Raw genomic sequence first — 27928 nt, forward strand, 5'->3', positions numbered from 1 at the left:
TTGTGAGTATCTCTAACTCATGGAGGCACTAGATATGGAAAGGTCTTCAAAGTGAGCTCTGCATGCATATCATCCCATTGTGAGTTTTAGAGAGATTATTAGTACCTCATGTAAAGCAATCTACTTTTTTTTAATGTTTGTTTATTTTTCAGAGACAGAGTGCAAATGGGAGAGGGGCAGAGAGAGGGAGGGAGACACAGAATTGGAAGCAGGCTCCAGGCCCTGAGCTGTCAGCACAGAGCCCGACGTGGGGCTCAAACTCATGAGCATGACAGCATGACCTAAGCTGAAGTTGGACGCTTAACCAACTGAGCCAACCAATTGCCCCAGTAAAGATCATTTTTTACTTCTTAAGGGTGGCTGTTGGAGGGAGAAGACATGTTCACTTGGTCTCCAATCTTCAAATGATATGGTGCATACCACTGCTTCTGTGCTCACTTTGATTTTCTTGCCTTTGTTCTAGCATTGGTTCCTTGAGTCGTTCTTTCTGAAACCTTTTCCACCAACCAAGCAGTTCTGCTTGTGGGCTGGTAACCTAGCATACACCTTTCAAAATTATGTATAGTTTAACATGGAGGTCTAACATGGAAAGTGAATGCTTATCATTAATAGTTTTAAACATATGTTTTACTGTTGTGCTTGGTACATCACCTATTACTATGGAAAACATCTGAGGGGTTACTTCCTGAATTAGTTATTTTTTGTTGATCTTTTAAGGGTAGATAATTTGGAATTCAAAAGTGAATTTTACCTTAGAATTCATTAGCTAGGAAAGGCTGTGAATTTTGCTATTAGTAACAAATTTGTAATTCATTAGCTAGGAAAGTCTGACTAATCAAGATTTTTGATTAAGAAATCAGATTGGAGGAATAAAGGAAACATTATTAAACATGTATTCAAGGAAGAGATTAATTTGAATTTTTAAAAATTCTTAAAAAAAGAGGAGTGTGAGACATAAGAAAATAGTGATCATGGAAAATCATTTGGAGAGGATGGGAGGCATATTGCTTGGTTCCAAACAAAAGGTGATTTCAGTAAAAAAATACTCAAAGTTATTATCTCACAATATGAATGGCAAAGTAAACAACCATTTGAATATATATTTAGACCCCAACTGGTTAGCTTATTATCATGTACAATTTTTTACATTCAGAAACAGTAAACATATATCAGTCATGAAAAATTGGAAGAAAAGATGCAAAAAAAGAGTGTCAGGCAAAACGAGCACAATGTGAAAATAATTACCAATCCAACGTTATCCAACACAACTAACCAAGAATGGCAAAACTATAACATCATAAACACAACTAAGATAGCTTTATAAAGGGCAAAAATATATTTATTGCACCTATTCCCTTCTCAGAAATCTAAATGAAAGGAAATGTTGCAACTTTGAGAGCTATTATTGATGACTGAACACCCTCCTGGTCAAATTTTTGTCTTTAGTTTAATTCTTTCTTACCTCTATAGAATTTCACATTCTCTTGTTCGGTAGGAGAGAAAAGCCACGATAAGCTGTATGACATTTTGAGCTGCTATACTCTGAATGAACTCACTGGCATGCTAAGCTATGCTAAGTTACATAGCTAGACATTGATTTCCTGGAGTTAGAGGAGCTGATGATGTAGGCCAACTGAAGCTGTACAACCTGGCTATGGAACAATAAATTGATTTTACACTTATACCTGCTTGTCACCTCCACTGTCATAATTCATGGGTCTTCAGTCAGTGCTTGAGCCAGTGGAAAAGAGGAACACCATCAGTTTAAATGAAAGTGATCACATAGACAAGCAAAGAATTGTTAACACCCAGAAAAACTTAGAGGGATCTAGAGGGGCAGAGATGGAGGAATAGCATGGAAGTTTTTTTGCATCTCTCGTCCCTGAAATGTAACCATCCTGCACACCTAGAAAACTGATTTGAGGATTAACACAACAATCTGTACAACCTGAACCAGAGAACTCAGCAGGTATGCAGTGCAGAGAGGTGACTTGGCGGGGGAGAGGAGGAGCTGTGCAGGGCAGGGAGCTGTTTTTGCTTGTGGAGAGAGGACGGCGAGGGGGAGAGAATACAGAAAGCACCTACAATGCCCAAAAGCAGCTAGAGAGAAAATAAAGTGTACACAAAGGACTGAACAAAAAAGGGAGAAATTAGAAAGGAGAGGGTTTAAATTCCATCAAGATTCTATAAACAGGGGGAGTGCAGAGTCTGCAACCCTGCAGCTTGGTACCTGGTGGTGCTCTGGTGGGAAGGGCGAATCCCCAGAAGCAGAAAGAAAGAGGTCTTCAGGGTCCTCAGGACACATGGAGAGAGGCAGTTCCCCTGCTGAGAGGAAACTTGGTAGAGGCTGTGCGGCCTCTCCACAGGTAAAGGTCCCAAATGGTCCCCAGAGACTATCACATTCACTGGTACTGAAACAAGGATGTTAAGGGGGGAAGCCTGGCACCAGATGTGTGTTGTGATTTTCCATAATCACTGAAATGCTGCTGTTACATGATTGCATGATTTTTTTCTGGGGCAGACTGGCACCCAGCTACAGTCTCTGGGCATCGGCAGCAGCGTGGTCTCCCAAACATTCCTGAGGGTGGGCTGGCATCTGGCCATTGCTCTGTGAGACCCTCACCCAGAAGGTCTGAGTAGGTCAAAGCTGCAGTCCCTCAGAAGTGAGGGGTTGGGAAACACAGTCACATATGAGATAAAACTCAGGAGGGAGGAGCTGCCTGGCAAGCTGATGGCTTGGTCACAGTGTAAAAGCAGGAAGTGGACAGAAGCCAGAGACAAAGGAGGGATGCACAATTGCTGGTTAGGGAGAGCACAGAGTTCTGATACTAGAGATTGGGTAGCTGGGTGACACCAATTTCACCTCTCCCATGCATGTGCATACACACCTACATGTGCCACAACAATCCACCCCAGTAAGCTAAACAGCACTATCTAGTGGAGAATGGAGCCCAGCCCAACTGGGCCAAACTCACTCTTCAGGAACAACACAAGTCTCTCTGCCTGCTTAGTTTATAAAGTGTTTCATAGTTCAACTTCTAAGGGAAACCAATGTAATTTTAATCGTACTTCAGTCTGTTTGCTGGTCCATCTATTCATTTTTTTCTGTTTTTATTCTTGAATGCAAAAAGAGGAAAAAAATTATTGTTATTCTCCATTTCTATTAAAATATTTTTCTTTAATTTTTTTCTACTCTATTTTTTACTTATTTGTAAAACTTTCAAATTCTTTTTTTTCCTTCCATCATTTCATCTTATTGTATTCATTTTTTCAAATTTTCAAACATTTTCCTTTTTTATCCTTTTTTTCCTTATCTTTTCCTTTTTTCTCTAATCTATCAAGCTCCTTTCAACAACCAGACCAGAACACACCTAGGATCTAGCATCCTTTATTTGATTTTTTTGTACTGTTTTTAAGTTTTTAATTTTAATGTTTTTTACCTTATTAATTTCTTTCTTCCTTCAAAATGATGAAATGAAGGAATTCATCCCAAAAGAAAGAAAATGACGAAATGACAGCCATGGACTTAATCAACACAGATACAAGCAAGATGTCTGAACTAGAATTTAGAATCATGATAATAAGAATACTAGCTGGGTTGAAAACAGATTGGAATCTCTTTATGTGAAGATAAAAGCTAGTCAGGATGAAATAAAAAATGTTATAACTGAGCTGCAATCTCAAATGGTGGCCACAGTGGCAAGGATGGATGAGACAGAGCAGTGAATCAGTGATATAGAGAATAAACTTATGGAGAAAATTGAAGCAGAAAAAAAGAGGGAGACTAAGGCAAAAGAGCACAATTTAATAATTAGAGAAATCGGACTCATTAAAAAGGAACAACATCAGAATCAGAGGGGTCCCAGAAGATGAAGAGAGAGAAAAAGGGATAGAAGGGTTATGTGAGCAAATCATAGCAGAAAACTTTCCTAACCTGGGGAAAGACACAGACATCAAAATCCAGGAAGCACAGAGGACTCCCATCAGATTCAACAAAAACCAACCATCAACAAGGCATATCATAGTCAAATTCACAAAATTATCAGGCAAGGAAAGAATCATCAAAGCAGCAAGGGAAAAAAGGTCCTTACCAACAAGGGAAGACAGATCAGGTTTGCAGCAGACCTATCCACGGAAACTTGGCAGGCCAGAAAGGAGTGGCAGGATACATTCAATGTGCTGTATCAGAAAAACATGCAGCCAAGAATTCTTTATCCAGCAAGGCTGGCATTCAAAATAGAAGGAGAGATAGAAAGGTTCCCAGACAAACAAAAATTAAAGGAGTTCATGATCACTAAACCAGCCCTGCAAGAAATTTTAAGAGGGACTCTCTGAGGGGAGAAAAGATGGAAAAAAAAAAAAAAAAAAACGACCACAAGCAACAAAGACTAGAAAGGACCAGAGAACACCACCAGAAACTCCAACTCTACAGGCAACATAATGGCAATAAATTCATATCTTTCAGTACTCATTCTAAACATCAATAGACTAAATGTTCCAATTAAAAAGACAGAGGGTAACAGAATGGGTAAGAAAACAAGATCCATCTGTATGCTGTTTACAAGGGACTCACTTTAGACCTAAAGACACCTTCAGATTGAAAGTAAGGGGATGGAGAACCATCTATCATGCTAACAGTCACCAAAACAAAGCCAGAGTAGCCATACTTATATCAGACAATGAATACTTTAAAATAAAGACAATAACAAGAGATGAAGAAGGACATTATATAATAATTAAGGGGTCTATCCACCAAAGAGATCTAACAGTTGTAAACATTTATGCTCCAAATGTGGACCACCCAAATATATAAATCAGTGAATTATAAACATAAAGAAACTCATTGATAATAATACCATAATACTAGGGGACTTCAACACCCCAGTTACAACAATGGACAGATCATCTAAACAGAAAATCAACAAGGAAATAATGGCTGTGAATGACACATTGGACCAGATGGAGTTAATGGATATATTCAGAACATTTCATCCTACAGCAGTGGAATACACATTCTTCTCCAGTGCACATGGAATGTTGTTCAGAATAGATCACATACTGGAACACAAATCGGCTCTCAACAAGAACAAAAAGATCGAGATCATACCATACATATTTTCAGACCACAATGCTTTGAAACTCAAAATCAACCACAAGAAAAAATGTGGAAAGTTAACAAATACTTGGAGACTAAAGACCATCCTACTAAAGAATGAATGGGCTAACCAAGAAGTTAAAGAGGAAATTAAAAAGTACATGGAAGCCAATGCAAATGATAACACCACAGCCCCAAACCTCTGGGGTGCAGCAAGGCAGTCATAGGAGGGAAGTATATAGCAATCCAGGCCTTCCTAAAGAAGGAAGAAAGGTCACAGATACACAACCTAACCTCACACCTTAAAGATCTGGAAAAAGAACAGCAAATAAAACCCCAAACCGGTAGAATACAGGAAATAATAAAGATTAGAGCAGAAATTAATGTTATAGAAACCAAAAAAAAAAAACCAGTAGAATGAATCAACGAAACTAGAAGCTGGTTCTTTGAAAGAATTAACAAAACTGATAAACGCCTAGCCAGTTTGATCAAAAAGAAAAAGGAAAGGACCAAAATAAATAAAATCAAGAATGAAAGAGGAGAGATCACAACCCACACAGCAGAAATACAAACAATAAGAAGAGAATATTATGAGCAATTATATGCCAATATAATGGGCAATCTGGAAGAAATGGGAAAATTCCTAGAAAAATATAAACTACCAAAACTAAAACAGGAAGAAATAGAAAATTTTAACAGACCCATAACCAGTAAAGAAATCGAATTAGTAATAAAAATTTCCCCAAAACAGGAGTCTGGGGCCAGATGGCTTTCCAGGGGAATTCTACCAAACATTTAGAGAAGAGGGACCTCCTATTTTTTTGAAGCTGTTCCAAAAAATTGAAATGGAAAGAAAACTTCCAAACTCTTTCTATGAAGCCAGCATTACCTTGATTCCAAAACCAAAGACCCCACTAAAAAGGAGAACTATAGACCAATTTCCCTGATGAACATGGATGCAAAAATCCTCAAAAAGATACTAGCCAACCAGATCCAACCATACATTAAAAAAATTATTCACCATGACCAAGTGGGATTTACACCTGGGATGCTGGGTTGGTTCAATATCAGCAAATCAATCAATGTGATACAGCATATCAATAAAAGAAAGGACAAGAACCACATGATCCTCTCAGCAGACGCAGAGAAAGAATTTGACAAAATACAGCATCCTTTCTTGATAAAAACCCTCAAGAAAGTACGGATAGAAGGATCATACCTCAAGACTGTAAAAGTCATATATGAAAAACCCACCATTAATATCATCCTCAATGGGGAAAAACTGAGAGCTTTCCCCCTATGGTCAGGAAGGAGACAGGGATGTCCACTCTCGCCACTCTTATTCAACATAGTATTGGATGTCTTAACCTGAGCAATCAGACAACACAAAGAAATAAAAGGCATCCAAATCGGCCAGGAGGAGGCTTACTTTCACTTTTTGCAGATTACATGATACTCTTTATGGAAAACCCAAAATATTCCACCAAAAAACTGCTAGAACTGATCCATGAATTCAGCACAGTCACAGGATATAAAATCAATGCACAGAAATGGGTTGCATTCCTATACACCCAATAATGAAGCAACAGAAAGCGAAATCAAGGAATCAATCCCATTTACAATTGCACCAAAAATCATAAAATACCTAGGAATAAATCTAACCAAAGAGGTGAAAAATCTATACACTGAAAACTATAGAAAGTTTATGAAAGAAATTGAAGAAGACACACACAAAAAAAGGAAAAATATTCCATGCTCCTGGATAGGAAGAACAAATATTGTTAAAATGTCAATACTACCCAAAGCAATCTACGTATTCAATGCAATACCTATCAAAATAACACCAGCATTCTTCACAGAGCTAGAACAAACAACTCTGAAATTTGTATGGAATGATAAAAGACCCCGAGTAGGCAAAGCAATCTTGAAAAAGAAAACCAAAGCTGGAGGCATCACAATCCCAGACTTGAAGCTGTATTACAACCTGTAATCATCAAGACAGTATGGTACTGGCACAAAAACAGACACTCAGATCAAAAGAACAGAATAGAGAACCCAGAAATGGACCCACAAACATATGGCCAACTAATCATTGATAAAGCAGGAATGAATATCCGATGGAATAAAGACAGTCTCTTCAGCAAATAGTGCTGGGAAAACTGGATAGTGACATGCAGAAAAATGAACCTGGACCACTTTCTTACACCATACACAAAAATAAACTCAAAATGGATGAAAGAGCTCAGGGTAAGACAAGAAGCCATCAAAATGCTTGAGGAGAAAGCAGACAGAAACCTCTTTGACCTTGGGGGTGCCTGGGTGGCTCAGTCAGTAAGCATCTGACTTCGGCTCAGGTCATGGTCTCGTGGTTTGTGAGTTTGAGCCCCGAGTCGGGCTCTGTGCTGACAGCTCAGAGCCTGGAGTCTGCTTTCAGATTCTGTGTCTCCCCCTCTCTCTGCCCCTCCCATGCTCATGCTCTGTCTCTCTCTCTCTGTCTCTCAATAATAAATAAACATTAAAAAAAATAAAAAAAAACCCTCTTTGACCTTGGACGCAGTAACTTCTTACTCAACCTGTCTCTGGAAGCAAGGGAAACCAAAGCAAAATGAACTATTGGGACCTCATGAAAATAAAAAGCTTCTGTGTACCAGAGGAAAAAACTATAAAGAACTTATCAAAGTCAACACCCAAAAAACAAATAATCCAGTGAAGAAATGGGCAAAAGACATGAATAGACACTTCTCCAAAGAAGACAGCCAGATGGTCAATTGACACATGAAAAATGCTCAACATCACTCATCATCAGAGAAATACAAATCAAAACCACATTGAGATATCACCTCACACCTGTCAGAATGGCTAACAATAACAACTCAGGCAACAACAGATGTTGGCGAGGACGCAGAGAAAGAGGATCTTTTTTGCATTGTTGGTGGGAATGCAAACTAGTGCCACAACTCTGGAAAACAGTATGGAGGTTCCTCAAAATATTAAAAATAGAACTATCCCGTGACCTAGGAATTGCACTACTAGGTATTTATCCAAGAGATACAGGTATGCTGTTTCGAAGGGGCACATGAACCCCAATGTTTATAGCAGCACTATCAACAATAGCCAAAGTATGGAAAGAGCCCATATGTCTGTCAATGGATATATGGATAAAGAAGAAGTGGCATGTATATGCAATGGAGTATTATTCAGCAATCAAAAAGAATGAAATCTTGCCATTTGCAACTACGTGGATGGAACTAGAGGGTATTATGCTAAGCAAAATTAGCCAGTCAGAGAAAGACAAATGCCATATGACTTCACTCATAAGTGAATTTTAAGATATAGAACACATGAACTTAAGGAAGGGAAGCAAAAATAATATAAAAACGTGAGCTGAGGGCTGATGGGGGGTGGGAGGGCAGGGATGGTGGGTGATGGGTAATGAGGAGGGCACCTTTTGGGATGAGCACTGGGTGTTGTATGGAAACCAATTTGACAATAAACTAAAAAATAAATAAATTAATTAATTAAAAAAATAAAAAAATAAAAATGGTATCTAAGAAAAAAAATAATATAAAAACATGGAGGGGGACAAAACATAAGAGACTCTTGAATACAGAGAACAAACAGAGGGTTGCTGGAGGGGTTGTGGGAGGGAGGATGGGCTAAATGGGTAAGGGGCTTAAGGAATCTACTGCTGAAATCATTGTTGCCTCATGTGCTAACTAACTTGGATGTAAATTATAAAAAATAAGTAAATTATAGAAAAAAGAGAAAAACTTAGAGGGATCTAGAACATTACTTTAAACCCATGGATGCATAATCTACATGAGAACATCAATAAAGACTGCTTAACAACCCCTACATTGATTAGAATATTCTTGTAATGGTCTATCCAAGGGTGAAAAGCTGATTGCATATATTATATAATAGCCTGTAGAATTATTTTTCTGGTTTATTTTTACCTTCTCATGGGATAGGTGCAGCCCAGGACTATGCTTTGATTTGGAACTCCTTGAAGGCAAGCTCTATATCCTACTTATCATCTTTAATGACTTGCACAGTAACTGGCATTTAATAAATAATGACTACTATCCAAACACTAGGTGCTAAACAATGCACTAAAACTTACCTTATACATATTACCTCCTTTAGTCCATATAACAGCATTAGAGATTAATTATTATGAATTATTATTACCCAATTTTGCTAAGGAGGAAACTAAGTCTTGGGGAGGTTAAGTAGCTTTCCCAAGTAATTTGCACTAGTGGTAAACTGACAGGATCAGGATTTGAACCAAGGCTGTCTGACTATTAAAGGTCATTCTCTTAAACACAAAACTATACTGCAATCTCCTTACCCCCAAATTGACTTTTCTGTTCTGAAAAGGAACAAAAGGATCAGGTTTAGGATATATTAAATTTCTTTAGCAGCTCTTTAATTTGCCAAAGGGCCATTCCTACTTATTGAATTAGGTCTGTTATCTATTTTAGATCCTATGGATGTGACAGATTGTTATAGTTAGGCAAATAAGTGTATTTAGCAATCTTTCCATAATTATGAAGTAATGAAGCTCATGTTCTCACATGGTTTGGTAAAACATCAAATGGGCATGAAAAGAATGTGCTGTAAAATGATTCTGTCTGCATCAGTACTGTTCTTTCATTCTCTATTGGGGATACAGGCTGCAGTGAATGGGGAGAGGGAGATACAGAAGAAAGCCAGGAGTTAACACTAAATTTTGTGTGAAGTTAAGCAAACATAAGTGACATAAGATATCTAATGGGACAATTACAGTGTTGGAGGGACTGTAAAGAGGGTTTTTTTCTGACTGGCACAAAGGCTTGAGAAAGGTAATGAGGATGCTTATGATGAAGTACAAAGGGCTAATGAAAATGTAGAAAATGTCAGAGGCTCGATTTGTTCAAGCAGAGGGTTAGTCTTGAGAACACTGACTCATACTGAAGGGGAATTTGAACATGAAGCTTTCTGTAAAGACTGTACTACACATTTTGAATGATAAAAAGAAATAGAGTAGATCTGACATTTGTTTTGAACTTTCAAGGGGAGGTTGGACAAAATAACATGTATTTGAGGAGAATAGTGATGAAACATAGTATTTTCAAGTTGACCCAAAACCATACTGTCAGAATTTACAGGGAAAAAGTCCAATATCCATAGAACCCAAGAAAACGTTTATGTCAGCATCACAGGAAAGAAATGTTGATTTGATACCAAATGGCACTGTTCATACAAAATTCTGACCACAGCTAAACCAGCTTATTACATACAAATTTAAAGTGTTTGGGAGGTTTTATAGGATATAAAAGAAATGACTTTCTCACTACAACGCTGCTTTAGTTCACGCTATTCTCTAAGTGAAGAATGCTAGACTGAGAAGTATATTACCCAATTCATCTGTCATCTGTTTTACTAGCCACCTTGGCTCTTGAACCACTTAGGATTGCTTCCAAAAATCAAACAGCCTCGAAAGATGACAGTTTATGCTGCTGAGAATATTCAAATGGACACAATTCATTCTCTCACATTAAGTCCAACAGAGTTCAAAAATGTTTGGGAGCAGTGTCAACAACACAGAATCATCTAAAAAGGATAATTCAGTAACTAATTTCAAGGAACCAGTGACGCTCATTTAAATGAGTCAGTTACAATAATTTTGTAAAACGACAAAAACTACAAAACAGTCCTAATCACTTTCCATTTATACTATATGTTCTGTAGTGCCTTTTTTTTAGTAAGCAGGTTAAGTTTAAAAAATATAGACAATTGGACTTCTGCTTCCAGTTAGATGAAGTAGACTGACTTTTCCCTGTTCCCTTTAAGCACAATTAAAACCTTGGACATAATAAAGAAACTTGGACATATAATATAAAACAAATATATATAAACAATATATATAAAATTATATAAACAAATATAAGGGAACTCTGGAAAGAAGACAGAATAATGCAGATCAATTACGGATCTGGAGACCAAGCAACAACATGGCACTGAATCCCTTGGGTTTTATTTTTGTGAGAGTCAGGACCTTCTCTATCATTCAATGAGGCTACTCCCACTGAGGTATTAGTGGAGACCCTCTGTGGAGCTGGAAATTCCATCCTCATCTAGCAATAACAAGAAGACTTTGCCTCAAGTGTCAACGGAGACTGAATGGGAAAATTGGACTTCTCCCTACCTGGCCTGAATGAGGCAGTGCCCCATTCTTCTCCAGTTGGAGTGGTTTCAAGGAAAGATACCTAAAACATAAGGTTTAAGTACAATCCAGAGTTTTATAACATTCTACAAAATTTCTAGGTTTAAATCATACCAAGAACCAGGAAAATGTCAAACTAAATGGAAAAAGATAATCACTAAATGCCAACACTGAGAGAACGGAGATGTTAGCATTATCTGACAAAAATTTTAAGGTAGCTAATTAAAAATATGTATCAATGACTAATTATGCATATGCTTAAACCAAATGAAAAAAAAACGGTGGAAAAATATAAAACTTCAGCAAATAAATAGAAGATATTAAGAAGAAACAAATGGAATTTTTAGAGCTGGAAAATACAATGACTGAAAAGCTCAATGGATGGGCTTAAAAGCAGAATATAGAAAACAAAGAAAAGAAACAGTAAAGTAGAAGCCAGGGCAATAGAAATGATCCAATCTGAATAGAGAAAACACACTGGAAAAAATGACCGGAGTGTTAGTGACCTAATAATCAGATTATCGAAAGGAAAGGAGGAAGAGAATGGGGCTGAAAATTAAATGAGGAAATAACTGCTGAAAAATTCTGATATTTGTCAAAAGACAAAAACCTACAGATCTGAGAAGCAGAATATCACACAGATTAAACTCAAAGAAAACCATGCATTGACACCTTATAATTAAACTTCTGAAAACTTAAGACAAAGAAAAATGTCCTAAGGCAGCCTGAGAAAAATGACATCTCACCAGAGACTAAAAACAAATCAAATGGCAGTGGATGTCTCATCAAAAACCAAAGAGAAAGGAAAGAAGTGGCACAATATTTTTCAATCGCTGAAGGAATAGAACTGTCAACCTAACATTTTATACCAGTGAAAATGTTCTTCAGGAATGAAAGAGAAATTGAGACATTCTCAGCTGAAGACAAATGAAGAAAATTTGTCACCACCAGGCCTATCCTAAAATAATGGCTAAAGAAAGTTCTCTAAATAAAAAAGGAAATAATAAAAGAGGAAACCTTGGAACATTAGAAAGAAAGAAAGAACATAGCAAACAAATATATGGATACCTATAATGAGCCTTCTTTATCTTCTTGAATTTTCAAAGTAATGTTTGATGACTGAAGTAAAACTATGTCATTATCTGAGGTGGTTCTATATGTATGTAGAGGAAATGTTTGAGACAGCTATAAGCAGAGGAGGGTGAACTGACAGAAAGACAGGTAAAGTTTCTGCACTTCATTTGAACTGTTAGGTGATGACACTAGCAGACTCTCGTAAGTTATGTATATAGAATATAATAGCCAGAGCAACCATTTAAAAAGCTACACAAAGAGGTTTACTAAAACACTGTAGATAAATAAAATAGAAATTCTAAAAAACGTCCAAATAACACACAGGAAGCAGGCAAAAAAAAAAAAAAAGACAAATCAGAGAAGCAAAGAGAGAGAGAGAGAGAGAACAACAAACAAAAAATTACATTAAATCTTTAAACCTTAATGTGTCAGTTCTTAAATTCAGAGACTAAATGCACAAATTAAAAGACAGATCTTGGCAGAAGGGATTAAGGAACATTACTCAACTATATGCAGACTATAAAAACTATATGCAGACATTACTGCAAATATAACAATATAGGAGGATAAAAAGTAAAAGCATTAAAAATATATATCATGCAGATATTAGTTAAAGGAAAAGAGAATGGGCTGTATCAATACTAGATAAGGTAGATTTCAGAGCAGAGCAAAAACACTCAATATAGAGAGGGATCTTATGTTATGAAAAAAGAGTCAGTCCACTGAGGGGACATAGCAATCCTAAATGCATACATAGCTCCAATAACAAAGCTGCAAATACGTGACCAAAATTGATAGAACTTAAAGAGAAATAAACAAATACACAATTAGAGTTGGAGATTTCAACACTCTTCTCTCAACAATTGATAGAACTACACTGAAAATGACCAAGAATACAGAAGAACTCAACAATACCATCAACTAACCAGATCTAATTGTCATTTATTGAACATTCCACCTGACGTCATTCGAATACACAGTATTTTCAAGTTTTCATAGAAAAATTACTAAGATAGAATATATCCTGAACCAGAAAACAAATCTCAGCAAATTTAAATGAAATAAAATAACACAGAATGTATTCTCCAACCACAGTAGAATCAAACTAAAAATTTATGACAAAAAGATAAAACTATCTAAACACTTGTAAACTACACAACACAGTTTGAAATAATGTGTGGGTTACAGAGGTCTCAAAAGAAATAAAATAATATATTGAACTGAACATAAATGAAAATGCAGCACATAAAAATTTGTGGAACACAGCTAAAACAGTGCTAAGAGAAAAATTTATGACCCTAAATGTAGGTACTAGAAAAGAAGAAGCCTCAAATCAATAATTAAGATCCTACATCAAGAGCCTAGGGAAAGAAGGGCTAAATAAACCCAAAGCAAGTTGGTTTTTATTATTAAGTTATATAATAATATAGTTATATAGTTATTATTATATTATAGTTTTTATTATTATAAAAAGAGAAGGAAAAAAAAGCAGAAATCAGTGAAATGGAAAGTGACTGACAGATAAAATAGATGAAACAAAGAGCTGGTTCTTTGAAAAGATAAAAAATTTGACACATTTCTAGTAAGACTTAAAAAGAAAAAAGAAGACATAAATTACCAAAATTAGGAATGAAGAAGGGAATATCATTTCAGTCCTATAAACATCATAAGGCTAATAAGGTAATACTAAAAATAACTCTACACATAAATTTGACAATTCATATGAAATCGGCCACTTTCTTGAAAAACCCAAACTACCATATTTCATCCAATATGAAATAGATAATTTCAATAGCCCTGTAACTATCAAGATTGGAATCTGTAATTTAAAATCTTCCAGGAAAGAAATCTCCAGTTCCAGATGGTTACATTGGAGAATTCTAACAAACATTTAAATAAGAATTAATGTCAATTCCACACACTCTTTTCCAGAAAACAGAAGAGGAAGTAACATTCCCAATATATTCTATAAAACTAGTATTGTCCCAATAACAAAACCAGACAAAGACAGTACCAAAAAAAAAAAAAAAAAAAAGAGGAAGTAAAAGAAAACTACAAACCTCCTTCATAGATGAATGCAAAAATCCTTAACAAAATATTGACAAATAGAATTCAGCAATATATATATATAAAAGAATTATGTACCATGACCAAGTAGGGTTTATTCCAGTGATTCAAAGCTTGCTCAATATTTCAAAATCAACCAATGCAATGCACCATATTAATGGACTACAGAAGTAAAATCATGTGATCCTATCAATGGAAACCTAGGACATTTGACAAAATTCAGCTCCCATTCATAACAAAAATTCTGAGATATGTAGGAATGGAGGGGAACTTACCCAACTTGATAACGAACATTTCCAAAAAACTTAAAGCTAACATTATACTTAATGTTGCAAACTGAATACTTCCTCCCTAAGATGAAGTAAAGGCACAGATGTCCACACTCACCACTCTTTTTAAACACAGTACTGGAAGTTCTAGTCAATAGACTAAGGCAAGAAAAGGAAATAAAAGGCATACAGATTGAAGAGGAAGAAATTAACTGTCCTTATTTGCATATGACATGACTGTCTACATTGAAAATCAAAAGAATCAACAAAAATATATTCCTAGAACTAACAAGTGAGTCGAGCAAGTTTGCAGGATACAACACCAAATGTATTTATGTACGTTAGCAACAAACATGTGCACATCGAAATTTCAAGCAACAGCATATACAATCACACACACAAAAAAGTGAAATATTTAGGTGTAAATCAAACAAAGCTTGCACAGGACTTATACGCTGAAAACTACACAATGCTGATGAAAGATATCAAAGATTTAAGTAAATGAAGACATATTTATGGATTGGAAGACTTAACATAGTAAGGACGTAATTCTCTCCAAATTGATACACAGGTTTAACAAATTCCTATAAAAATCCCAGCATGATTTTTTAATGGATATATATAAGATTATTCTAAAATTTATATTGAAAGGCAGCAAAAATAGAATAACTATAATGATTTTGAAAAAGAAGAAGAAAACAGGAAGAATAAGCCTATCTGATTTCAAGATTATTATAATTACAGTAATCAGGACTGTGTGATATTGGCAGAGGGACAGACAGATAAATGGAACAGTTCAGAGAACCCACAAATAGATTCACACAAATCTGCCCAAATGACTTTTTGTCAAAGGTGCAAAAGCAATTCAATGGAAAAAAGATAGCCTTTTCAACAAACGATGCTGGCACCATTAGACATCCATAGGCAAAATAAAGGAGACCTGACCTACGTCTCATACTTTGTATGTATATAAATTAGCTCAAAATAGATCACAGACTTAAATGTAAAACGTTGAAAATGAAAATCAAACTACAGAATTCGAGAAAAGATTAGCAAATCAAGAATGGGATCAAGAACAAAGAACCCTCAAAATTCAAAAGTAAGAAACTAAATAATCCATTCGGAATAATGTTGAAAGATGTGAAGAAACATTTCACCAAAGATTATACAGATGGCAGCAAATAAGCACATGAAAAGATGTTCAAAATCATTAGCTATTGGAGAAATTCAAATTAAAACCACAGTGAGATATCACTACACATGTATCAGACTGACTAAATAAACCATAGTGACAACGACAAATGCTGACAAAGATGAGGAGAAACTCAGAGGCTGCTGCTGCTTGAAATGTAAAATGGTAAGAGCCGTTCTGGAAACATTTAACAGTTTCTTAAAAAACTAAACATGCAAGGAGTACCATATGATGCAGCAGTAATATTCCTGGGCATTTATCCTGGAGACTTAAGACCAACATTCATACAAAAACCTGTCCACAAATGTTTAGAACAACTTTCTTCATAACAGCCCCAAACTAGAAACAATCCAAGTTTCTTTCAGTGGGTGACTGGTCAAACAAACAGATGTGTCCTTACCATAATATACAAAACAGCAATAAAAGGTAAGAAACTATTAACACACACACACACACACACACAACGATATGAATGAATCCTCAGAGAATTATGCTGAGTAAAAAAGCTAAGCTCAAAAGATGACATACTATAGGATTCCATTTGTATGACATTCTTCAAACAACAAAATTATAGAAATGGAGGGATGTAGAAATGCCAGGAGTTAATTTAAAAAATAAGAGGCAGTACAGATAACACAATCTTTGAAGGTAGATGACCCTGGGTTTTACTTCTTGCTTTTAGTTGTGCAATCGTATACAAGCTACCTAAGCCCTCTGCTTATCATATGAAAACTGTAGATATAATAAGTGCTTCATAGAATATTGTGAGGAATAAAGAAGACAATGTATTGAATTGAGCAAATTTCTTGGTACATAGTAAGTACTCAATAATTGCAATGAGAATAAAAAGTTCTCTGCTGCTTAAAGATCTGATTGTTCTTTGGACATAGCAATAGATAATCACCCAAAAGAACTGTTTTTAAACCTGTGGCAAATAATCAATGTCAACTTGCTTTATAAACTGCTCCTGAAAGTTAGCCAATCAGCAAGAGTCTCACTCAAATAACCATGCTTCCCCAGTTCAAGGTCAATTAACCCCTAAATATTCCAACTTCTGAAAATCCATCAATTCTTGAACTCCATGCTTCCTCAGACTGTGGTTTTACTCAGAGATTGTACAAGTTATTTGTTAGCAAGCAGTAAATTATGTTTTGTTTCAGATATTGAAAAATGGCTTCTTTATGGAGGGATACCGCATATACAAATTTAAAAAACACAATTCTGGGGCTACTGCGTGGCTCAGTCATTTAAGAGTCCGACTTTGGCTCAGGTCATGATCTCGTGGTTCGTGGGTTGGAGCCGCGCATCAGGCTCTGTGCTGACAGCTCAGAGCCTGGAGCCTGCTTCAGATTCTGTCTCCCTTGCTCTCTGCCCCTCCCCCACTCACGCTCTGCCTGTCTGTCTGTCTCTCTCTCAAAAATAAATAAACATTAAAAAGAATGTAAAAAACACAATTCTGTCATAAGTGGAGATGGTGCTACTCACTCTTCACTAATACAGCTAATATTTTAAGTTGCAGTGATTCACCTTCATTTTTTTTCCCATAGACACTTCCATCCCCATTATTTATATAATTTCATAAAACTGTCCAGATGAAGAGTACAGCCAGTGTTAATGGATAAGTAATTCAAAAGAGACACTAACTCATGACCTTGGTCTCATTAACAGCCTGCTGTTAGGAACACCGCTAAATGAAAATTTAGCTTGTCCCTAATTAACAGATTTTTATCCAAAATAATATTATAACAGCTACCAATAATTAAACACTGATATGACAGACATTGTGATAAATATTTTACATCATGGTGTTAATTTTTAGAACCACTCTATAAGGTATGCATCACTGTGCTCTTTCCCCCATTTTGGAAAGTAACAGCAAAGCTTAATATGCGCAAGGGCCAATCAAAGATAAAGTTCAAGTTCATAATTTCTCTTGCACTCCTGCTTATAAGAAAAAAAAAGAACACGATCTTAAGAACTAATAAAAAAATTGAGACTATAAGGTATGCATCACTGTGCTCTTTCCCCCATTTTGGAAAGTAACAGCAAAGCTTAATATGCGCAAGGGCCAATCAAAGATAAAGTTCAAGTTCATAATTTCTCTTGCACTCCTGCTTATAAGAAAAAAAAAGAACACGATCTTAAGAACTAATAAAAAAATTGAGATTTTTTTTCCCTGCAGCTTTAGTGCATTATTTAGTTTTTATGTTTTAGTATAATTGTCATTTTGCAGGGATTAATTCAATATTCAGTGCAGTTTCATTACGTTTACCAGTGGTTTTGGTGACAGGATTTAGGTTACTTTGAGGAAAATGGAGAGAGTGTTAAATAGGGGGTGGTGGTTGGAATCTTAGGTGATATAATCAGGAAGTTTGATGAGCTAAATCATTGAGAAAAAAAATTAACAAAATGAACTAAATTCAATACTATAGAAGAATCTGTAGGTAGGTTTCAGTCATGCCCAGAGCTCCTACATCTGTTCCTTCTGGATTCACAAAAGTAAGTAAAGAACTTGCAAATGTTTCGGATGAAAGAAAATGAAGGTTTAGGGGGAAAAAGTGCATTTAAGATCTAAACTCGATTTGTGTAGGATTGGGAAGAACAAGTTGAAGAGGACTCAAAAATTATTTTTAAGTACATGACTGGTGCCAGGGTTTCTTTCTCTCTTCTGAACATGGAAGAGAAGAAACAATACCAAGTTGTGGCAAAAAGTTCTAGCTAACTACGTATCAAATATATTGCTGATATTGAGGGTTATTTACTATTACAACAGGTCTATGCTATAATGTTTTCTGAAAGTTTTTGGTTGAGTGGGGTGGGAGGGATACAATACCTTAGTAGTATAACATAGTAGTTAGACCAGGTTGTAGAAGCAGACATTACTAGGCTCCAATCCTGTGTTCCTCAATTCCATGCCTCTGGCTCCCTGTCCCATAAGATTGTTGTGAAGATGATACGAGAGTGTCTATGTTAAACAACTTAGTACAGTCCTACTCTGTATTGTAGAAATTGTTTTATAATTATGTTAACTAAACTAGTAAGCATTATTATTTCTTCTTCTTCTTCTTCTTCTTCTTCTTCTTCTTCTTCTTCTTCTTCTCTCTCTCTCTCTCTCTGTATTTTAAATATTCAGCTGGGGCAGTTTTGATGCCAAAAATCTATGTTCTCCCATTTGGGCATTAGAGGACAATTAAGCACAGATACTTGGAAGGGAGCTCTGAAGCTTAAAAGAGAGGGGGCAGGAAGATGTTCTTTCTCCTGTCCTGGGGACTGGGTGACATTGCATTCTGCTGGCATAGTGCAATATTTTTAGAGGGGGTTATTCAAAATACTTGTTGACTTCAATTTTTTAAGAGTTAAAAACTGGTGATATACTTCAATGCCCCAAATGACAGTTAAAAGGGTGAGGCAATAGGCCCTTTCCCTTCAGTGCATACGCCTTAGGATGACAGCTGGCTGATATGTGCAGACGGTCTTTTCCGGCTTATTGAATCTCATAAGCATATTCTCTTATGATTAAATGTCAACTTATAAAACACAGCTATGGAACTGGAAATTATTAACCAAATGAAAAAAACAATAAAGAATCCACAGTAGCGAAAATGATGAAATTAGAGCTAAGTCTATACTCTTCAACCTACAATTTGTTTTGTGATGATGCTAACTTACTACATTCCTGAAATAAAATAAAAAGATGTTAACAGTAACAACAAAAATTTGACAATTATTCCTTTCACCCTTAAGATTTATTAGACTCTTTAGATAGCCAGATAAAGTCAGATAAAAATCAAGTGGCAAGACATGGGATCTTACTCTTGTGATACCTTCTATTTGGCAACAATCCTTGATCATCTGCCAGTTGTCATGTTGTTTAGATCTTCAAATTACATACTCGGTCATGGACATTTTTATTTCACTGGATTAATTTTTCATTTTCCTTTTGCTTTTATATTTCTTCCAAAATGAAGATAGTATAAATGTTATTGAGTTATTTCAATTTTCCTAGGCAGAATAGTCATTTGTTTTAAGGAAAAACAAGAATTGATGGAAGTAGTTTTAATCTGCCACTTTATTGTTTTAATCTGTGGCAAGGTTTTTTTTTTTTTTAACCTCTGACTTAACAGTCATTTGATAGACATTCTTTGGGTTTGCACTCTCACTGAGGAAATAATTTAGAGTCAGTCCAGATGAGAACAATCTCCTGATTTCATAACAGCGATGGCTTTCACTACTGGGCACAGCTGTATTGTACTTATATTAGGAGATAAAGGGATGTACTCTGGAAATTAAAGAATTAATGTTGTATTAAGTAAAAAAAAAATAATTAAAAATAGCAAGCATGAAACTAAACAGGGTTTTACTCAACTGCCACTTTTGCTTCAAGCTAGAGATTTTTTTCACTCACATTTCTACAAACTCCTATCCACATTAGTAATAGTACATCAATTGATTAAAAATATATCATTCTAGCTGGTCAGATTAACAAAATAAATCTTTGCAATGGATCATTAAATAGAGGAAATTACTTCATTGATTTCTTCAAACGCTTCTTCCTGATTCAGCTACTATTACTGAGGACGTGGAACTGCCCCTGAAGGGGCCCCTTTCCATGAAAGTTTTGACTTCCTACAGGCCATGTACTCTTGCTTTGGCAATTAATTCTTATTTAACAAGCAAGTCTTACTATTTACTCAGGCTTCTCTCTCTTATTTCAATAATCTAATTGGATGAATCTAATTGGATGCATTCATTCTTATTTCTCTAGTATAGTGAAAGACATGGCTGCACTGATTTACTGGAATAGATAACATGGCAATCAATCAGGAAGCTGTGTTTTAAAAGCATACATTTAATTCATCTGAATAATGGTTCTGATACTGGTAACATAAAAGGAGTGCAACTTGAAATTCTCAAGACTAGATTTGAGCCCTTAGCTTACGATTCCTACAATTATTCTTTGGCTTATTGTATGTATTTTAACACCTAGCAGTACATTTTTATCCTGTTCTAGAACAATAACTGATATTTATGCCATAAAGACCATGCTGAGGCTACTCTAGTAGATATAAAAGCATATATTTGTTAGGCAGGGGACATTATTGCATGTCTTAATGTAGTCACTAAACATAAGCATCAGAAATTTCAAAGAGCCTCTAATGGATATTTGGTGGATGCCTAACAATATTAGCAATAATTGATACTTAACCATAAATCATATAAGATATAGTTTTCACCTACTTCCCTCTCCTACTCTTGACCCCTCCCAACCTGGAAGGAGATTTGTATGACGGTGGGTATGCTTGCTTCCCAGGCAACTCGTGTGTTGCTTAACACTCCTTTTTTTGGGTGCTGGGGTGGCTCAGTCGGTTAAGTCTCTGACTCTTGATTTCAGCTTAGGTCCTGATCTCATGGTTTGTGGGTTCAAGCTCCACGTGGGGCTCTCCGCTCACAGCACAGGGCCTGCTTCAGATCCTCTGTCACCCACCCTTTGTCCCTCTCCCAGTCATGCTATCTCTCTCTCTCAAAATTAAATAAACGTTAAAAAAAACCCTCCTTTTTCAATCTAAGGGCAAAATTAAGGAGTGGGTACTTACTATGCACACAAATAATCATTTTCAGATTATTTCTGGATACCAAAACCCTACTTTCCAGGATATCAAAGAAAAGTATAGTTGCATTATTGTAGATCCAGAAAGTTGTCTTCAAAATCCTGCTAGGGATTAAGGTTCCCCTGTCCTTTTTAAACTTTAGTTCCCTGAAAAAAGTGGCTTTTGGTCAAGAGAAAAACTGCATATATTAGTGTAGGAAATGTCTCTCTGGGGGCAACAGATTGTGCCAAGAGTTTTTTTTTTTTTTTTTAAATCCATAATTGTATGACGTCATCAATTTGCCCTTCACTGACTCATTTCTTCATTTTTGGGCAGAGCTCCCTGACAGTGAATGAGTTTGGCTGATCTTTCTTCTTGAAGCTCAGCAGCCTCAGTGGAATATGCTGTCACCGTGGATATCAATGTGGTCTCGATAGAGCTCAATACAGAGTCCTAAGTGACACCACCGTGAGTGAGAGTGACAGGAAGAGGATGAGGGAAACAAGGAGAATCTCAGTCTATCAAGTGACTCAGAAAAATCTTTTCCTAATGTTTAGAAAAAATGCTTGGGGCTTAAAATGACTATATAAATGATTCCAACCTGTTTTTGATTTTCAGGGATGGCCCAGTCTACCAGAAAAATTAAAGAAATATTTACTCTGGCCAGTGCAAAATGTGCTTCTATCAGAGGAGAAAAATGAGGCCCGAAAAAGAGAAGCAGAAAAGCAGGAGCCAGGATTGTGCTTGGCATTACTCACAGTGATAGGGAAAGTTGTTCTCATTTGCTTATGGACTGACAAAGTCGAGGCATTTATTCCTTGTGGTTCTTTACTGTTAATAATGTGCATTGCTTTGGGAGGGAAAAATACAAAGCCTCAGGAAAAACCTACTATACCTGACATATTTCTTTCTGTACAAAAGGAGAGGTTAGCTACATAATTGACAATTACTAAGTTTCAGAATATTTTTTTTATTTCACTTTTATTTTAAGCTGGAACTTGACTCTGATGTAGTTGATGGAAATGAGAAACATACCTATTTCCCTGTATCTTACCTCCTATATGCAAGGTTTACTGGGTTGATTTTCCTATCTGCTTCTTCCACACATTGACTTGCTCTCTTATAGCCTCAAGATCTATTCTACTTTTGCCATCCTTACTTTTTCCAGCATTTAAATATTCATCTCTCTTTCTTACCTGTTCTAGACTTTCCACTATTTCCATATAAGCAAGCTATATTTACCCACCTCCCTGCCTTTGATATAAGGGATTCCAACAGCACTATTGCTGTGTCTCAGCTAAATTACAAAAGTCGTGAATTATTGTTACTTTTATTTCAGTTCCATATATATATACAGTGCGGATAGCAGTATTTGCTCTTAATGGAAAAGGGTTTGGAAAAAGTTACTTTCCAATGACTATAACTTAATAATCACGTATTTTAAACACTTTTTTTTTTAATGTTAGAGAGAGGAGTGACAGTGAGGGAGAGGGGCAGCTGGGAGAGACAGAATCTCAACTTCCCCTGTCTAACAAATATATGCTTCTTTAACAGAGAATCTTAAGCAGGCCCCATGTTCAGCATGGAGCCTGATGTGGGGCTCTATCTCATGGCCATGGTTCATGACCTGAGTTGAAATCAAGAGTTGATGCTCAACCAACTGAGCCATCTCTAATGATTATATATTTTAGATAAGATATCTATGGCAGAATAGTAAAATGCTTTTTATTTAAATAACTAAATATGCAGGTTAATTTTCATCTGTCACACTTTTAAATATCTACTTCTTATTTAAAAATGATCTCACTTTTTTGGAAAGTTCTACAATAGATGGACTTTTATTACCAAGTGGAAAACCAATTCTAGTAAAAATTTGATTCACTTGTTTTAAAATAAAAATGATATCTTGACCATATGGTCAACAGCAAGGCAACATAAGATTTTCAGGAGGTATTTTAGATCTTATCTTTCTAAGTATGTATAGAAAGAAATGGTAAAATGCATTATACTACGATACATGAGAAATGCCAAAATTAAAATAAGGAATGAATATTTCTTCCCAGGAACTTAATTAAAAAAACTTTTAATACTTCATATGATTTGAAAAAGCAAAAATTCTAATTTGGTTCCTGGGAAAGAAAGGATGAAAAGACAATGAAAATGATAAAAAAAAACCCACATAATTTTTCTTAAATTTCTTTAAGTTTCTTCTAATGAGTTCATGGGCATGCCTCACAGATGACAAGCATCTGGCAATCACGAAGCCCTTAATGGCTGAGCTGGCTTTGTAGATGTGAGAAAATCCTGGGCAAATTCAGCATCAGGGACAAGTTTATGAGCCAAGACTAAATTAGCTGCATTTTTATACTTTTCTTCTCAACTGTGTCCATCTTGATGTTGACCCTTGGTACCTATCTTTATTATTCTAGCTGCCAACTCATTATGCACTTAACCTAGAAAAACAGACACTTGGGGAGGGAAGAGTTGCTAATGCTGAAAGAGACCTTTGAATGTCTAGTCTTTACATATTAAAAGATTTTCAGATTTAATATCACTAGGATTTTAAAGTTTCTTGGTTACCCTTTCCAGAAAGGGAATGTTTTAAGTTTCATTTGTTTTAATATGCCACTTTAGCCTTTTTGCTACAATGCTTTTCTGCTCCAACATTGCAACATATCCTTATGGGCTTTATCCTTCAATTTTAAACCTCCTCAAGGATATGCAACCTTAAGACTCTCAAAATTTTTTTAAGACTCTCAATATTCTTAAAAGAGTTTGTCATTTCAGAAGTAGGGAAAAACAGCCTTGTCATTCCTATGGAAGGAGTCTACCAAATCAGAGTATAATATCTGGCTTTAAATGAAAAAAATTTCACATAAGAAAGGAAAAACAAAATTTCACTATGAACTTCCTACTATTTTCTCTTAAGTATACGAATGTAATCTAAAATATGTAGTCACCTGTGAAATCTTGGTGAGTAATCTAACTTAAACCCCACATCTCTCGGAAGAAACTGTTTCTTTTTCCGTACAGCGGATAAAAATAATAAAAAATAATGAAAATAATAGTACTTACCTGATATGGTTGTCATGGGGATTAGATGAAGAAATACATTATGACATTTAGCACAATACCTAACACAGAGTAATATTTAATATATGGTACATAATAGTTCTTACCAGAGTGACTTTAGCATAATCCAACAGATGACAGCTGTGAAAGCAGAGATGTGACAGCAGTCTAACGTACAAATATTCCTGAAACCACTGTTGTTTTCAGCCATTCAAAAGTTTTTAATAGCAATTCTTAAAGTGCTTGTGTAGTAATGTTTGGAATTCAGGGGGAGGTTTACATAGCTGTGACACGTTCTTCCAGCAATGACCCCCAGACTCTGCATTGACGGATATTTAGAATTTGAGATTTTGGACACTGACATAGCAAGAGAGAACTGAAAACTACCACCTACTATTACACCATTAAAAGAAAAAAAAGTCAGTTAAATCCCACCTCTTGCCACTCAGAAAAAAAGAAAGCAAAAAAACAAGTCGGGATTTAACACCCTCAAATTTTGCCATGGATTAGCCACTCTCGGGTACTCAGGACAGAAATAGTAGATAAAGAACAAAATCCTTTCTGATCGATGAGCACTTTTTGTCTATTTTATGTGTCTGAAATATTTGATGTGTTGGAGGGTACCCAAATTTGTTCTCCTATAGTGTTTGAAGTACTCACAGGCATATCCGTGAGTACTACCAATATTAGTTCAACCAAAGAGCTATGATAGCCAGAACAGAGAGCCACAGTTCAATCAAAGCCTTTCTGAAACTGTGTCTCCCCCTGGGTCTCTGAAGCACCACAGGGTTTCTGATCATGGTAGTATCACAGCACTAAATACCACACAGTTGAAGTATCACAGTAGTAACATAGGAGTATCTCTAATAATAATAATAAGATTGTTTAAAAACTCTAATACAGAGATTTCAAGAAATACACTGAAATGGAGCTGGCTACGACTTCATCATTTATTCTCCTTTGATTCCCCATTCCATTTGTAGTCCAATTCTTAGTTTTCCATTCTCACTCTGTCTACCCTGACTACTCACTTCAACTGCAAAAGTAATATTGATTTTTAAAAACATTCCCTGTATAATGAAATATAAACACAATAAATAGTAGTATTTTTTTCATATTTATTTCAGTGAATCCTGAAGCCCAGGTTAATAATCCCATTACCATTTTCATTTCCTTAAATTGATTCTCACTGAATATTAACTTAATATATTCATTTAGAATATAATAAACTAAATTTGGATATTTAGAGCATCTTTTAATCTCTCTACTCTGTGAGATAATAGGTAGACATATCTATATGTTCTAAAATCCCAGATTTTAGGCAAATTTCAGGTAATCTGAAAATGCATATCATGATAGTAGGAAGAAGATACAAATGAGTTTACACATGAAAGACATACTACATTATTTCACATTTGAAAAGAAGTATCAAAGGTTATGAAGTTTTCACATAGATGAAATAATTATTTTAGTCTTAAATAAGACCAACTACCTTACTAATGTTTAATCAATACAGGATTGCATGGGGTTCTTAAAAAAAGTAGAGAAGCAAGCAAATGATTATCATGATTTTTACTGATGATATGATTATGGAGCTTGAAAATAGATTTCAGGTAAAGTGCATATATGGATGGTTAATGTAAACAGCTCTTAATTCCATTCAGAGTAATAAGTGAATAAAGCTTTTTTTTATTGGTCACTGGAGTTGAGAGCCCTATCTATTCTACTCCAACTGATTAGTCAAAGCTAATCATATAATTCCATTCATCTTGCTAGGGGTGGGAAGTCCTTCACTATTTTGGATCAATGAGATCTAAGAAGACATTGGTATTTAGGGTTGAAAAGTTTTGCTGGAGGTTTTGAAAAGTTTTGCTAAGAAGAGGTAGGGATTTAGGATTGAAAAGTTTTGCTTGTAACAGACTGCTTTTGGAAACTTGGCTCTTTCCCTTGATGGATTTGGAAGAGGAAGCTTGTATCTCTAATTGTCACTGGCACACAACTTAAATAATGAGAGGAACCAATTTTGGGATAAAGCCAACAATATGGATAGAAGAATGGACAGGGAGAAAAACCCTAAGTATTTAAAATAATATAACTGAAGACTAAATCTGAGGCTTCCTCTAGATGTTGATAATCAGCTAGATATTCACTTAATATTCAAGGCTGTTTCCTTTGAAGTTTCTAGAACTTGTGGTAGACCCTATTGATAAAATCTATGGTTATTCCTTCTCTGTTCTCCTTCCTAAGAACATCCCTAAATGTTGGTGTCCCATGGAGCTCTGTGTCATCCATCTGCCTCACAGCTCAATTATGACATATATTTTGATGATTGCTAAGTCTGTATCTTCAGCTAAGATTTCTCTCCTGAACTTCAGATAAATATCTCTAAATATCCACTAACCGTTACTATTTAGATACCCTAAAGATACCTCAAGTCAACATATTAAAATGTAAACTAGGCTTGCCTCTTCCACTTCCAACCATTAACTCTTCTTGTGCTTCCAGTCTCAGTGAATGGCACATCAGTCCCTTGTCCAAGTGAGAAACCTGTGTCTCAACCATGGAACTTATATCTATCTCCTATACCCTATGTCCAGTCAATCTCAACATCATGTTGGCTCACCTTTTAAGAAGGTATTGAATCTATGCATTTCGCTCCACCACCCATTGCTTCCACTTACTCTCCCCTGTATTAAAGTAGAAGCTTTTTAACTGGTCCAGTTGCCTTCAGTCTTTCTTCTCTATAATTCATTCTCTGAAAAGCTATCAGAATGTTCTTTAAATGAAAATTTAATCTTTGCTTTCTCATGTTTAAAACATTTCAAAACTCCCATTCTCATTTCCTTCAGAATAAAGTACAGCATGATCAACCTTCTGTTTACCTTCCAGCCTTATTTTACACCACTCCTCTCAACTTTAGTTTCTTTACTAAACAGGTGCCCTTTCCAGAAAATCTCATAACGTTGTATCCCAACTTCAAAGCACTAACCACACATTATGTTTATCTGCTGTGTTAAATATTGCCCAACAGGCAGATTAATAACATGTGTAACACCTGTAATCAGGGCATTAACAGCTATTTGAGGTAAAATAATTTGATATTTAATATATATATCTATCTATTTTAAAAGCACTGAAGTAGTCATCAAGAGGAAAATCATCACCTAAATTACAAAGAAAGTATGTGATTATGTAGTATATATGTAAGCTATGAAGCATAATTATAAAATTCAACCTAAGAAATAAAACAGTAGCAAGAATAATACAAATTTCCTCCATGATCTTACCCCCAGTTTCCTCTTTAGAGATATCTCTAATCATAAATTTTGCTAACCATTCCCTTTTAAAAATAGTTTTCTGAGT

The 27928-nt window shown here is 35.6% G+C and overlaps 1 protein-coding gene across 6 annotated transcripts in view; it reads right to left on the minus strand.

The window, feature by feature from the left end:
• LRRC7 (leucine rich repeat containing 7) overlaps positions 1 to 27928 on the minus strand; it is a 561274-nt gene that overhangs the window by 52593 nt on the left and 480753 nt on the right. The gene's annotated exons all lie outside the window — the stretch shown is intronic.

This window comes from Panthera onca, chromosome C1 (assembly GCF_046562875.1).
Source record: "Panthera onca isolate mPanOnc1 chromosome C1, mPanOnc1 haplotype 2, whole genome shotgun sequence".
Lineage (NCBI taxonomy): Eukaryota > Metazoa > Chordata > Mammalia > Carnivora > Felidae > Panthera > Panthera onca.